This window comes from Pogoniulus pusillus, chromosome 20 (genome assembly GCF_015220805.1).
Source record: "Pogoniulus pusillus isolate bPogPus1 chromosome 20, bPogPus1.pri, whole genome shotgun sequence".
Classification (NCBI taxonomy): domain Eukaryota; kingdom Metazoa; phylum Chordata; class Aves; order Piciformes; family Lybiidae; genus Pogoniulus; species Pogoniulus pusillus.
The window spans coordinates 4,089,432-4,103,900 of record NC_087283.1 but is presented as its reverse complement, the minus strand read 5'-3'; the positions used below and the strand labels follow the sequence as shown (position 1 = coordinate 4,103,900).

Sequence of the window (14,469 nt, the reverse complement as noted above, 5' to 3'; positions counted from 1 at the left end):
CATATTTTAGCTACTGATAGAACAGCTTATGTCTTCTTTGCAAATGAGTGAATAGCAGCAAGAAATCATCTTTAACATTTCCATTTTTTCATTTATTTACCAGTAAAGGAAACTATTAAAACGCTTTAGAATTAGGAAATAATGTAGGTTTGACAAGGCTGGCACACTGATGCTTTCCCACCTTGAGTTAGCACAGTAGTAGTCTTTCTTAAGACACATTTTATTTCAATGGTTGGACTTGAGGTGTTTTCCAAATGAATAATTCTATGCTTCTCTGCTTTTTTTAGTCACAGCTTATTCTTGTTCTCTTGATTATTATTTCAGCAATTTAATCCTTCTTACCAGGAGCAGCAATGAATGTGAGGCTTCTATAGGCCTCTAAAATGATATTACCTTTATTGTCTGTGATTGCCTCTATATCCAAGTTACCTTTATTACAGAACTCCCCAGTGCAAGCTCTACAATGCATCACGGAACAGATGGTTTGAGTGTCTGTACAACAGTTATTGGGGTATTCTGGTTATTTTAATGGGACCCTGGGACCCTAACTGTAAGGAACAGTGAGGCATTTACAAAAGATTTTATAATGCATTCTAGCAGAAACCATAAGCAGATTCAGCTTTTCAACACTCATGCAATAAAGAAATGTTTAAAGCTAGAATCTGGAGACACAAGAGCATGATTCAGCCCCATGAGAAGAGGTGAGAGATTCCACCTCTTGTGAGAGCCATGTGATTTGACATCAGTTTAAAACCAACTTTGCGTACTACAGAGTTTCTTGTGAGAAAATGTTCACCTCATTGCCTTCAGAAGATAAGAAAAGCTGACCGTTCCTGTTTTCCTGCAATGGTTCCTATGCTTTGATTTTTGTGTTTACTTTCCCTCCCTTAGCCTGAAAACTGCAACACATACATACTGAGTTAACAAGATAAAGATATTTAGCAGCAAAAGAGATAAATTCAATGGGTAAAATACTCAAAGGCATAATGCTAGAAGGAAATATGACTCAGCAAGCACTGCACACAGACCCTGAAGCGTTATTGAAACAAACTCCTATTAGGCTGAGCGAGAGGTAGATACATAAGAGAATAGTCCCTTGCTTCCCAAGAAAGGCACATGCAAGACACTCCTACTGTGATTCTGACAAACTGTAAGACTCCAAAACCACCCTTTCCTCTTACACCAGCTACTGCTAACACCAATACTTTCTGTCCTCATACATACTGTGGTCAACACTACTCCTTTTAACTTTGTCTCAAACCTTTTCTTTGTTCTTAAAGAAGTTTACTTACCAAAAAAAAAACACAGTCCTGCCTCGTTTGCCGTCCTGTTTCTTCTTCTTAGTCCTGCCATGTAAGTGCTTGTGTAGACATGGACTAAGCCACGTTAAGGATCTGACCTTTCTGAAAAGAAAATATAACTTTGGCTGAAATCATTATGTGACTGCATTAATTCTACTTCCAGCAGAAGAAAAGCCCTGGGAACGAGCAGGCAGAGAAAGGAGATGGTGGGACTGCCTCTTTCAATAGCAGCATGGATTTCAGTCAGATTGAAGCAGCTGGCTAATGATGGGCTCATTCTGCACTTGAAAATAAGACAATAGAATGAGTGACTTGTTGGGAAATCACTTAGCCTTTCACAGGTTGGCTGTAGCAAGAAGGGCTCACCTGAATAACTTTTCAGCTGTATCTACTAAAATAAAATAATGGTTGAAGGGAGGCACTTAACATCTATTTTGTTTAATTTACATCCACTCCAGCTGTTAATCAGAACCAACACTGTTGAAGTTCCTCGACCTTTCCTTATGGGTTTAAAAACCATACATATACTTCAGACCTCCAGAAGCAGCAGAGAATACATCATCTTGTACCCCTATATAGACAGACATTACTGTCTGGTCTTCCCTTTTCTCTCTCCCTCTGTTTTTGTGACAGTTTGGGTGTTACCCACTCCCCACCGTTATGAAATCACCCAGACTAGACTCAGCTGGCTGCAAATTAAGGAAGAAAGGTTTATATTTACAACTTAACACAATATAAAAGCAGGTATTTACAATATATACAGCTATACACAGAAATATACAAATTAAAGGTAACACAGAAACACAACACCTCTCTCAGAAGCCAAAGTGCCCAGGAGGGGCTCCCACCCTTCCACCTCCTCTCCACCCCTCCACCTTATCCCAGAGTTTGCCTTAAGTGCAAGAGTATCAGCAAGAGGAATGAGAAAAGCAGAAGAATGAGTTACACAAAAGCAGTCCAGGAAGAAAAGCACAGGCAGCAGCTGTGACAGAGATGCACTGTCTTAGCTGTGTCTATGTTCTTGCTTTTATACATCTCAGCCAGCCTGTGAGTGAAGTAGACATCACCCTTGTTTCCTTCTCACAGCCTATAATCTAATTCCCACTAAAATAGTCCACTTTGCCTCAAACTAGCACCGTTTTCCAGTGCAGACCCTTACCTCCTGCAGGAGGAGTCCTCTGCCAGGCCTGCCTAAAGCGAATTCTTCTGTGCAATTGAGGCCCGGTGTGAAGGGGGGAGAGGGAGGCCCGGGCGGGGCACCGAGGCCAGGTGTGAAGGGGGGAAGCAGGGGGTCTGGGGGGGCACCGAGGCCTGGTGTGAAGGGGGGAAGCAGGGGCCCGGGCAGGGCACCGAGGCCCAGTGTGAAGGGGGGAGAAGGGAGGCCCGGGCAGGGCACCGAGGCCAGGTGTGAAGGGGGCAGCAGGGGCCCGGGCGGGGCACTGAGGGCACTGAGGCCCGGTGTGAAGGGGGGAAGCAGGGGGCCGGGCGGGGCACTGAGGGCACCGAGGGCCGGTGTGAAGGGGGGCAGCAGGGGGCCCAGGCGGGGCACTGAGGCCAGGTGTGAAGGGGGGCAGCAGGGGGCCCAGGCGGGGCACTGAGGGCTGGTGTGAAGGGGGGCAGCAGGGGGCCCAGGCGGGGCACTGAGGCCTGGTGTGATGGGGGGAAGCAGGGGGCCCAGGCGGGGCACTGAGGCCTGGTGTGATGGGGGGAAGCAGGGGGCCCAGGCGGGGCACTGAGGCCAGGTGTGAAGGGGGCAGCAGGGGGCCCAGGCGGGGCACTGAGGCCTGGTGTGATGGGGGGAAGCAGGGGGCCCAGGCGGGGCACTGAGGCCTGGTGTGATGGGGGGAAGCAGGGGGCCCAGGCGGGGCACTGAGGCCAGGTGTGAAGGGGGCAGCAGGGGGCCCAGGCGGGGCACTGAGGGCTGGTGTGAAGGGGCAGCAGGGCCCGGGCGGGGCACTGAGGCCAGGTGTGAAGGGGGGCAGCAGGGGGCCCGGGAGGGGCACCGAGGCCAGGTGTGAAAGGGGAAGCAGGGGCCCGGGCGGGGCACTGAGGCCTGGTGTTTGGCCTGCACTGGGGGGCAGGTTTTGGCCTAATGAGACTGTGGTAAGCTCCGGCCAGAGGACCAGGTGGAGGCTGAATATGAATTTGTGCATTTTGTATTTCTGCAAACATATTTTTAATAGCATTTCCATTTAAACTTCCAGTCCAGCGTGGAGTGGTTTTATTTTACTCCTCTGGGAAGGGTAAAATTGCTTTCTGTCTGCTCAAAAGCAAGACACCTTTTGACCTCTCCAAGTCACATAGACTCATAGAATCAACCAGGTTGGAAGAGACCTCCAAGATCATCCAGTCCAACCTATCCCCCAGCCCCATCCAGTCAACCAGTCCCTTCCTATCTCCTTCTCTCTTTCTACCCTCCCCTCCTACAGACCAAACAAGAGACCCTCCTACCACCCTGGTCTAGCAGGAGGAGAGCCTCAGAGTTAATTCTTCCTCAGTCAACACTGACACAGAAGATAACAAAATTTAATCTTGTGGGCTGCCCCTCCCTCTTATTTAGGGCTAAGAATGTCATTAATTTTTATTAACATAATATGTTAGCACAGATTTTAAACCCCTAAAATGTTTCTTGACACCTCTGCAAAACAAACATCGCTTTGCAAATTTGACATGAAAAGCTTTGAGCTCCTGAAGGTTTTTTTTAATGAAAAGTGCTAACAACTGCAGCAGACCATCGAGAGTAGCACCACAGAAAATAAACATGAGCGGCAGGAAAGAAGAGGGGGGGAAAAAAACCCTTCTGTGCGATTCCTTCATTGGCTTTGCAGAAACTTGCACTTGATACGTGAAGAGCTCTGTCTGAAACCATTAATAACAAAAACAATCACCAAATGAAAGAGCAGCCCTGCAAGCAGCGATCCATAAAAAGAAAGCCAGTTAATTAAACAAATCACAAGCTATCTCCAGACTGTCTCTCTCGCTTTAAAGTCCTCAGTGCAGAAAAGAGAAGGGGAAAAAAAAATCTCATCAAATGATATAATCATAACAGCCTCAAAATAACTCACACATATTTCCAGATAAATCATTTCTGAAATACTAAGAGCCTGGAAAAGCTTAGAGGAAAATTGCACCTTAGATACAACTCCTGCTTCTTGGAGGGGGCTTTGGAGTATACTGAATCTCATTTCCCTTCACTAAATGTTTATTCCTACTCCTTAAATTGTCAGTTTTTAATATAAAACTTTAATTGATCTCTGGATTCATTTCACTTGATGTTGCAAGGCCATTTCACTGTGTCTCAGAAGGCACTTGATTGGAATTGAAGGCTCAGGGTTAGAAACACAACATTTATCCCTTGCCAAAACCTTAAAAAGCTTTCTGGGTAGGGCCAGGGAGCCACAACTGAACTGCACAATTGGCTGGGTGAACATGGCTAAGGGCAGTGCTGACCCCATGCACATTATTGCCCTGATGGAAAAGGTAACAGCAAGTTAATGGAACTGGATGTGCATTAATTTTGCTGAGATTATACACTGTGATGAAACTCTTTCATTGGCTTCTACAGGTCACAGCAGCTGGTAGGAATCTTAACAGTGTCATTCCATTATAAGGCTATTATTGATCCAAAATCTAATTGGAAGATAAATTTGGATTGGAATCAGATCCCAATATGACAATGATTTCAGTGTAGATAAGAGGCAATTTGCTCCTCTGGGTGCCAGAAATCAATTTTTGGTTTTCTGTACTGACCCAGCTGCCAAAGAGAAAAAAAAAAAGGAGCTGAAGATAATGTGCAAATAAAGGATTATAGTAATCCAATCTGGAGGTGATAAAAGTATAAACCTGGCTGCAAACTCATCTGAGGTAAACAAACATTTAATCCCAGCTAAATATCTCAGATAATGGCTAAAAGGTTTCCATGTAATTTTTGATGCATTTAGCCAATACAAAATACTGCTTTGAATTCAAAGCAACTCCTAGCATTCCTCCTGTAATTCTTTGTGGCAGTCAGCACATGGGAAGCTTATGTGGGGATCTCAAGACTTATCTCTACTATTTGTATTATACCTGTGCTGGTCACACTGGCAAATCGTCATTGAAGAGTCAATAGCCAGACTCACCCACGCTATTAGGAGTCAGAATGACTTTGGCCATGGGATGCTGTGGCTTTTATCTTCATCTTCAGTTTCTCCCCAAAGAAAGAGAGGATGCACTCATAGCTGACATATCCTCAGCTTGTCATTTGCATCCAAACCCATCTTCATCAGAAACACAGACCACTGGGGATACACTGCAACACACAGGTGTTGCAGATATGGTGCCTGTGAATCCAGTCCCACGTTACTATGCCTGGCTGAGCAAAGACCTTTGCCAAACATACAGCCACTGCACTGCACCTGCTGCTTCCCACCTCAGCACTGGGAGACACTGAGAGTAATGTGTGTTGAGGCTGTTCTTGCCCCAGGGAGGACAGGACAGACAACAGGTAAGAGGTGGTGTGAAAAACTGAGGGGACTCTGCTCAAAGTTGTTGGCAGAGATGAGAATTCTCTGCTCTCTACAGGGCTGGCCCTTAAACCCTTTTCACTTTTATTAAGTGCAGACGTACTGCAGAGATGCGAGACTTAGTTATCTACAGTGAAACTGGAAAGGGTTTTTGCTTCTTTTTTTTCCCCTCCTTTTCCTCCCGACAACCGTGGTGGAATCAGTTTTATTCAGATTTGGCTGTAATTGGAGCGAGGCTCTCACTGAATCTAATTTCAGCTGGAACTAATTATAGGGGGAAAAGGTCATAAATGTAAGACGGCTGCATAACTATGTTGGAAGAATATTGACATCATATAGTATTAACTCTGCTCCTGTAAAGGCCATAAATACTTAGACTAAAAACAGCCATTAAGAGACAGAACAAAATGTACCTATTTCTTTTGATTAGAGGGGGAAAATGAGGAAGGAAAAAAAAAAATCTCTAAAGAGAGATATAAAATCATAGAATAAAGAAGTGCTGTGCACAAAAAAGTAATAAAAAAATCCAATCAAAAAATAGAGATCGACTGCCTCAGATAAAATCCTCAGCCATACCAGAAACAAACAGCACTGCTGCATCTGGACTGAGCCCTACTCACAATATAACAGCAAAGATTAGTTGCAGTAATAAAACCAGGCATACAACACGGCCAAGACTGATAACCAAGCTTCAACTAACTGATTCCATACGATCACAGCATGTGCAAATACTGGAGACACCAAGCCACATCTGACAGAAAATTCCTTATTACTGCTCCCCTAACCATTAGACTGCTGGGGCCAAAACGGCTCTCAGAACCAGCCTGAGGGTGGGGTTGACCTGCACCATATTCCCTGTGGGTGAAGAGACTTCACACCGTCTTCTCCCAACACCTCATTGCCACTTGAGACCACCCCAGCACTCCCTCTGTGCCTGGAGAATCGTTGTACTGTGTCCTGCAAAACATTTCCAGCCCTTCTAGGTGAGCAGAGGAGGCCATACCAGGCTTGGTCCCCACTCTGAGACACTTGGCTAGTCAAGAGGAGACTTCACTCCCCTCCCACTTCCACTTCACTTCTCAGAGTCTTCCTCACCACAGAACAGAACCAGCATGTCTGACACCACGAGCCTAGCCCTCATGGAAACTGGCTGGATTTGCTGCTCACCTGAGTCTGAGAGGCCTCAGGATGTTCTCCCTGAGGAAACCCACAGGCAGTCAGAATTTGTGATGAATTTGATTAAATGAAGAATTCCAGCATTCTCTTTATACAAGTGTTTTCTTGTAATCAACACGACACCAGTGTGAGCAAAATGAGCTCATAAATGAAATTATACATGCAGCCTAAATTTTGACCATAGGATGTTTCAATTAGTCAATGAATTGTTATTTAAACATAGCTGCACACTTACTCATCTTTCTGAAATTAATGCTTCTTTGGCACTTAGATTTACAGAAGCTCAGTATCTAAACCAACTTCCATGGTCTGTGTTAGCCCTAAGGCTGAAGTGTAGTGATGACCTAAGTTAAATTAATAAACACAGAACCCTCCAGACATCTTGTGATGAGTTGCATCGCAATGAATCTTTGTAGATTCTCTAGGAAGCAGACAAAAGTAATTTCTAAACCAACTGAAATAATTCAGCAATTAGCTTTTTTTTTTCTCTCTTTCTCTCAGCAGCTCCACAAATGCATGACATTACTGGGGTCTGGATCAGAACATTTTGCAGTGAAATGACTATGACTGCAGTCTCTCAACTGAAGCCCTGCGGCACAGGAGCAAAGGCTCACACTCAGACTGTGCTTCCTATCACCTTCTCCCCTCACTTCAGTCTGAAGTAAATTCTTACTAAGTTGATGGAGACGCATAAAAAGATCAAGCAATGAGCCTGCCTTTGTCACAGTTCAGTGTCTTCTTAGCAGTGTTCATCGTTGCATCTGTATGAGTGGAAAAAAACAAGTTCCCTCTTGGGACACTTGCCACCACTAAATTTCTTCTATGATCCCTGACTTACAGACTTACTTTAGTAAGTACTACTGCATTGCCATCTGTTGTCATCAAGCTGCATCACCTATGTTTTCTCTGCTGTGGCCACAAGAGCAGAACATTTTAATAAAGAGGCCAGTGATTAGCTCCTCAGAAGTAGTCATAACAGACTCAGAATCAGAGGATCACAAAATAAATGCTAGAAGAAGGGGAAAGTCAAGATAAACACTTCATCATGAAAAGGAAGAAGATATTTTTATCCATACTTTGCTCTTCAGTCATTATTCTACTTGCTGGAACATTAGTTCTTCAAATTGCTTTTAATTACATGGCCTAGAAATAAATATGCAGCACTATTAGCATGCTGAGGTTGAATACAAGGGGTACTCACTTTCATTCCACTCAAGGCACTATTCCAACTTGATTTATACTCTCATTATAGGATGTTGCCTTTCTTATGTAAATTTGTAATCAAATATTCTAAACAGGTGATGACAAATAATGAAGGTAACTACTGCTAGCAGCCAAAATCACAGCCATAGGACCTCACAAGTGTACCAGGAGAATTTAATGCACACATATGCTCATGCACATTTACAGTTCACACAGGCACGTTCCCATGGTATTAAATCTTCTAGCAACTTTTGAACACATGAACTCAACCTATATCAAACTTGTTGGTGACAACATTTTTTCACTATGCTTAATTTAGCAAACTTCCCTCTCATTATATAAGCTATTAGGACAAAAGGAGCATTAATTAACTTACTGAATTTTTGATTAGATGTTGCAGTGATAATTTATCATTTTGATAGTCTGTTCTAGAGTGGATTTTTTATACATGTTTCACAGAGTGAACCAACAAATTAATATAATAATTATCAACCTTTCTCATGATGCAAATATTAGGCATCCCTCTGTGCTAAGCAACCTTTCAGTGCAGCGTGTGATGGAGGATCACCATTCCCACACACAAAATGTCCTTTGCTGATACACCATCAACTGGTTCACATGCCAGCCCCAGAGGCAGTGTTTAATACTTTGATTTGTCTGTTAAACAATTTTTGAATTTGTTTTTTTGTTTAAAATGTAGGAGATGAGATGTAACTTCAAAAGGATCTTCTATAAAAGGTACCTGATTTTTTTAATTTGCATTTAATTTCTGAACAAGTCATATTTTTGGCTAAGATTGCAGGACTGTTTGAAATGTATGGAGTACTCTGTAAAACTTTACCTGGACGGGAAACTTGCAAGGAATCAGGTTGGGCTAACTTGTTCTCTTGCAGTCAGCCCTGGTTTTCTGCAGGGAGCTAGTCTCAGAGTAGGGCAGGAATCCATGAACATTAGGATGTTAAACCCTGGAATGCTTAAACTGAGCATATCTGAGTACAGAATCCCACAGAAACAATAAAAGGAAGAAAGGGTTTGCCTTTTCTAATGGCACAGTACAATTTGTACAGAACTGTGCTGTCCAGGTTTGATACTTCTCACTCTTGACTCTCTGCCTCTGCATGCAATTGCTAGTCTTTTAAAATTCCAGCCTTAATGAAACAGGTAAGCTGCAGAAAAGATTAAGCTGAAAAATACAGCAGGAATACAGAATGAGGACAGGTGATTGATCTTTGAGTGGATATCCAACAGTGCAATGAAATTCTCAGGCTGGTTCTTCTTTATTTCAAAGTGGTTTTGATTCAGAGGGATTTTATAGCAGCTAAATCATGCAGTTGGCACAGAATGTGCAAGCTTTTCAGCATGTTATACTCTGAAAGGTGTCACATTTGGCAGAGGCAGTAAAGCTCCATGAATTTATTGTTGTTTCCTGTTGAATACCCAAATCCAAGGAATCAAAAGATGATACTATTGTGTCAAGTCATCTGCTACTCTGGCTAGCATAAACCTCTGGTGGAATACTACAAAATGCCAAATGGAAGCCACCTGTGCATGGGGAAGAAAAGGTCTATCTATAAAAGACCAGTGAATGACAGTTGCAGCTCAGCCCATGGTCCTGTAAACAGGCTGCACATGAGCAGTTCCATCTTCTACATGAAAGCACTGCAAGACTGCTCCCCAAAATAACTTTACTTTCAAGACTTAGAGTCAGCAGGGCTTCTCCTGCATGTGAAATTGTAGATACACTTAATTATCCCCTTTACTCTGTTCTCATTAGAACCCACCTGGAGTACTGTGTGCAGTTCTAGAGCCCCCAACACAAGAAGGACATTGAACTGTTAGAGCAAGTCCAGAGGAGGGCCACAAAGATGATCAGAGGGATGCAGCAGCTCTGCTATGAGGACAGGACACAAGAGGTGGGGCTCTTCAGCCTGGAGAAGAGAAGGCTTCAAGGAGACCTTATAGTAGCCTTCCAGTATCTGAAGAGGGCCTACAGGAAGGCTGGGGAGGGCTAATGGGTTTCCACTGGCAGAGGGAAGATTCAAACTAGACGTTAGGAAAGAATTCTTCAAAGTGAGGGTGGTGAGACACTGGCACAAGTTGCCCAGGGAGGTTGTGGGTGCTCCCTTCCTGGAGGTGTTCAAGGCCAGGTTGGATGAGGCCTTGACTGACCTGTTCTAGTGGGAGGTGTCCCTGCCTATGGCAGGGGGCTGGAACTGGATGAGTTTTGAGGTCCCTTCCAACCTAAACCTATGATTCTACTCCCAGAATCAGGACTACGCATTGGGTGTTGATTTACTGTTAGGCATTAGGGACAACTGCCTTCCTCATAGCGAACATGGGAGCGTTTTATCAGCAAGTTTAGCTTGTCTGAACATAGAGCTAATTAGCTGTGCACAAAAAGTGTGCAAGAGTATATGAAATAAGACCAAATTAATTTATTTTATACTTCCTTTTCCACCCTCAACTATCAATAAACCAAACAAATTGAAAATTCCCCACATCTTAATAATCTCTGCCAGATTCCAACTGACAGTCAGCCCATTTTCAGTCAAAAGCGGAGCAGAAAAAAATGTGACTAGAAAAAGATTAGTGACATTTTTAACATCCATTTTTCTTTTCCACTCAGCTTGAGATAATTGCAAACATCACAGAGCATACTTGAAAACTATATAATGATATATTCAAAAAGCCAAATAAAAAGCTACTTTCTCATAGACCAAGACGCGCATAAGTAAACAACCAACGGAAAAAGCTATCTGAAAACTTATCAGGAATTCTCTGAAATGGATATAAGGCACAGCTGCCCTCTCATTATTTCCTATGAATCTACACACTCGGAAAAATATTGCTGTCTTTTAAGATTCTGTAAGCCACATCCTTTAATAATTTATGTGGAAGGCTATGAGAGATGTTTAAGGAGCTTCTGCTTTTGTTTTTTCAGTTCTCAATATCTAGTCAGGAATTCAGTATCTCAGCCAGTACGTGGCCACCACCTAAGCAGCTATACTCTGAGCAAGTACTGCAAGAAAGTTCAAGAGAGTCTCCTGACCCTCAGTTTAACCTTGCAAAGAGTCTATTGTCACTGCTCTGGGATACACAAAAGTAGCATTAATAGAGTTCGGGGTGTGCAATTTCTCTGTGCATTAAGAGCATTAGAAAGGTTTTACTATGTACATCACAAATAGGTAAACCGTATCCAACATCCAAGTTTCTCATTATGGGAGGTATTATATTAGATTGTTATTCACAACAGGAGGATGTCACACTTTTCTGTGTACTCTAGTTCAGCACTTTTCTAATTTCACAGACCTCAATTTACATTTGTCAGTGTTTGAAGTTAGATGATATTGGTCTACTCAGGAAATGAGTTAAAGGGGAAAGAGAGGTCATTCACCTTTTGGGCAGTACTATACTTTGATGATGCATAAATAAAGCACAGCACAAGTGTGTCAGCAAAAAAAATACAGCTGTCCTAAAGCCTCTTGATGCAAAGGATGATGTTTGTTAGAAACAGAAGGTTAAATATGTAGAAAGTGTAAGGCTGAAGTGATGACGTGAAGGGACACTGGCTAACCTCTTAGCAGAAATCCACCTTGTCATTCACTGCAAGTTTACAGACATGCAGATTTCAACAGATTACCGATGCTGATTAGCAAATGTATATGGAAATTATATTTACCAGCTGAATTGCTAGCAGTCTGTATTATATGAACCCTGGAGAATTGGTATTCATAATGGGCTTGATCCAAAGACCTGTCAGTGGTTTTTTTCATTATGTTAATGGGATTCAGATAAGACCCTCGGATGTTACTCTCCAAGAAAGTGGCACCTGTGTTGCCTAGACTTACAGGTTCACACTTCTGGAGCAGGCTGTATGCATTGCCACCTCTTAATTCAGAGTAGGAGAACTTAGGAAATGTTTTGTCCTAAGCATTCAAAAACATTTTCCTAGAGCTATCAAAAGGAATTTGTACTTACATAATACATTATCCATCTATTGTATGGCAAGACAGACTTTGCAAAGGGAAGTAAAATCTTAAACCAGACACCAAAGTCAGAAGAACAGTGAACTTCTGAGTTAGAACAATGAATTCATTAAACCGAAACAAATAAACAAACAAACCCCTCAAGTGTTAAAACAAAGCATCTGAATGGTAACAACTGCTAAAATGAGCTCTGAAATCTCTATGCAGCATGAGATTTTTATTGGCAAACAATTAAATCTCTCTTTAAGTGCACTTTCTCTGTAGAACCTAATTTATAATCTTATCAGGCATGTCTCTCAGAAGAATTTGCTACTACCCTAAGTCTTTATCTGTACAATGCAGAATGCTAACAATTGTCTTGTATGTTTGTTTCCAATGTCAAAGACATTTCCAATTTAAGGTTCAGACTGCTTTTGGAATTTGATATTATTTTTAAGGTGCTGTCACTTGGCATGCCAGGAAAAGAAAATGTAAGAACAGAAAAAACTCTGTAGATGGTTCAAAGGAGAAAGGTTTGCTATAGCTCTTTTGCTGTTTTAGCATTTTCCTGTTACCCTCCTGGGCCCTATTTTGTTTCAACCCTACTCATTAGAACTTAAGTTTTCCAATAAGGATTAAGGTAATGGAAGTTAGAGGCAAGGCAGATTTTACAGTCTGCCCTTTATGTGTATTGCAATGCACTTGATGTACATTGCACCCAACTAGCAATTTTTGAAGCCAGTGGTACCTACACATAAAACTCTGTCTGCTATGCATTTTGTATTGCATAGTTCTGGTGCCTCACTGTCTTTGGTTTTTCTGGAAACCTGTAAGAGTTTAATCATTTCTAGGCACAGACTTATATCACAGCCCACATTTCTAACTACAATAATAGATAACAATAACTTCAAGCACACAGTTTTAATTCTACAGACTGATAACCTACCTCTTTTTTTCAGTTTAGCGGAATTCAGAAAAGAACATAGAGGGTTTTCTTTAGCAAGCAAATTACACAGCTCTGCATTATTATTATTTCCTTCCATATCCCCCAGTCCTAGCTCTGAAATTCTCTAAGAACTAGAACTACAACAGTCACAGTACCAGCCCAGAGAGTATTTGTTCCATCTAATTTTTTTAATCCCACATAAAATCCTGCTAATTCTTCCAACATAAATAGGAAACATTACTATTCCAAGCTTCCCTTCCCCTTTTATTTGGCTCAGAACACCTGATGGTTAATTCCCAGTTGAGATAATTAGTCCTTGGTTATCACCAGTTATTGTCACCTGTTCAACTGGCAAGTGTCTACAAATCTGAGGTTTCCAATTAGCATCATAGGATCCCTATGGCATACAGCTAGAATGTATTTTTTTTTTCTACAAGGCAAATCAATTTTCACTTACACACTCTGTCTATTGAGTCTCATTTGGTAATAGTGCTTTAAAAATTATAGTGTTTTTCACAGAATAGACTTGTCATTGCCCTACCTCCTATCAAGCCCAGATGGCTGCTTCTACAAAGGAGAGAAAAACAGAAAAGGGAATTAAATGAAACCTTCTCTTTAATAAGTATCCAAGTCAATTTAAATACTTCCATTTCATTTTTACATCAGAGTCATGCCCTAGTATTAAGGCATGAGGAACATTCTCAGTGTGCTAATAAGCCCCATGACATGTTGAACTGACACTGCAGTAAGTGGAATAAGCTGGGGTTTATTTTTAACTTCTGCAGTAGGAAGCTGTAGGTAAACTGCATTAGAGACACTGGCCCAGTGCACTAGATTCAGGTTGTCTTCAAGATAAACATAATGAGGTGGCTTTCTAACTAAAACCAATACAAATAATACTTGAAATTTGGAAGAGGTACTTCTGGAATCAAGATTTTAAATCCCCAAAGCACATGACACAAGATCACCCAATAGCTCAGGCATTATTTCACGTTGTTCTCCATAATGTCTGCAGCAGATTCATGGCTCTTCAAGGAAGATGATTAGGACACCTTCTAAGTTTGAAGTTCTACAATAAAAATGAGCTCTTGATTTTTTTTGGTGGGAGAATATAATTGAATATCTGATAGCATCTTTCAACCCTTCCCTCAATGTTACACAGTACACCTGCAAGTATGAAAGGAGTTCCCATATACAGAAAACGGAAGATGCTGGCCCTGATCGGTGGAAAAGGTTGTGCCATTTGGGAACGAAGTTCCTCCACATCACAGAATGGGAAGGATCTTTAAAGATCATCTAGTCCAACCACCCTGCAATGATCAGGGCCATTTTCAATGAGGCTGGGTTGCTCACAGCCTTGTTCAGCCTGACTT

General features: G+C 42.1%; 1 long non-coding RNA gene across 1 annotated transcript in view; it reads right to left on the bottom strand.

Annotated features, from left to right (window-relative positions):
• Positions 1–1,301: 1,301 nt before the first annotated feature.
• Positions 1,302–14,469, bottom strand: part of LOC135184191 (uncharacterized) — a 102,622-nt gene continuing 89,454 nt past the window's right edge. Inside the window, exon 4 of the long non-coding RNA XR_010305895.1 lies at positions 1,302–1,403. This is a non-coding gene — a long non-coding RNA (uncharacterized LOC135184191). The remainder of the gene's footprint in view (positions 1,404–14,469) is intronic.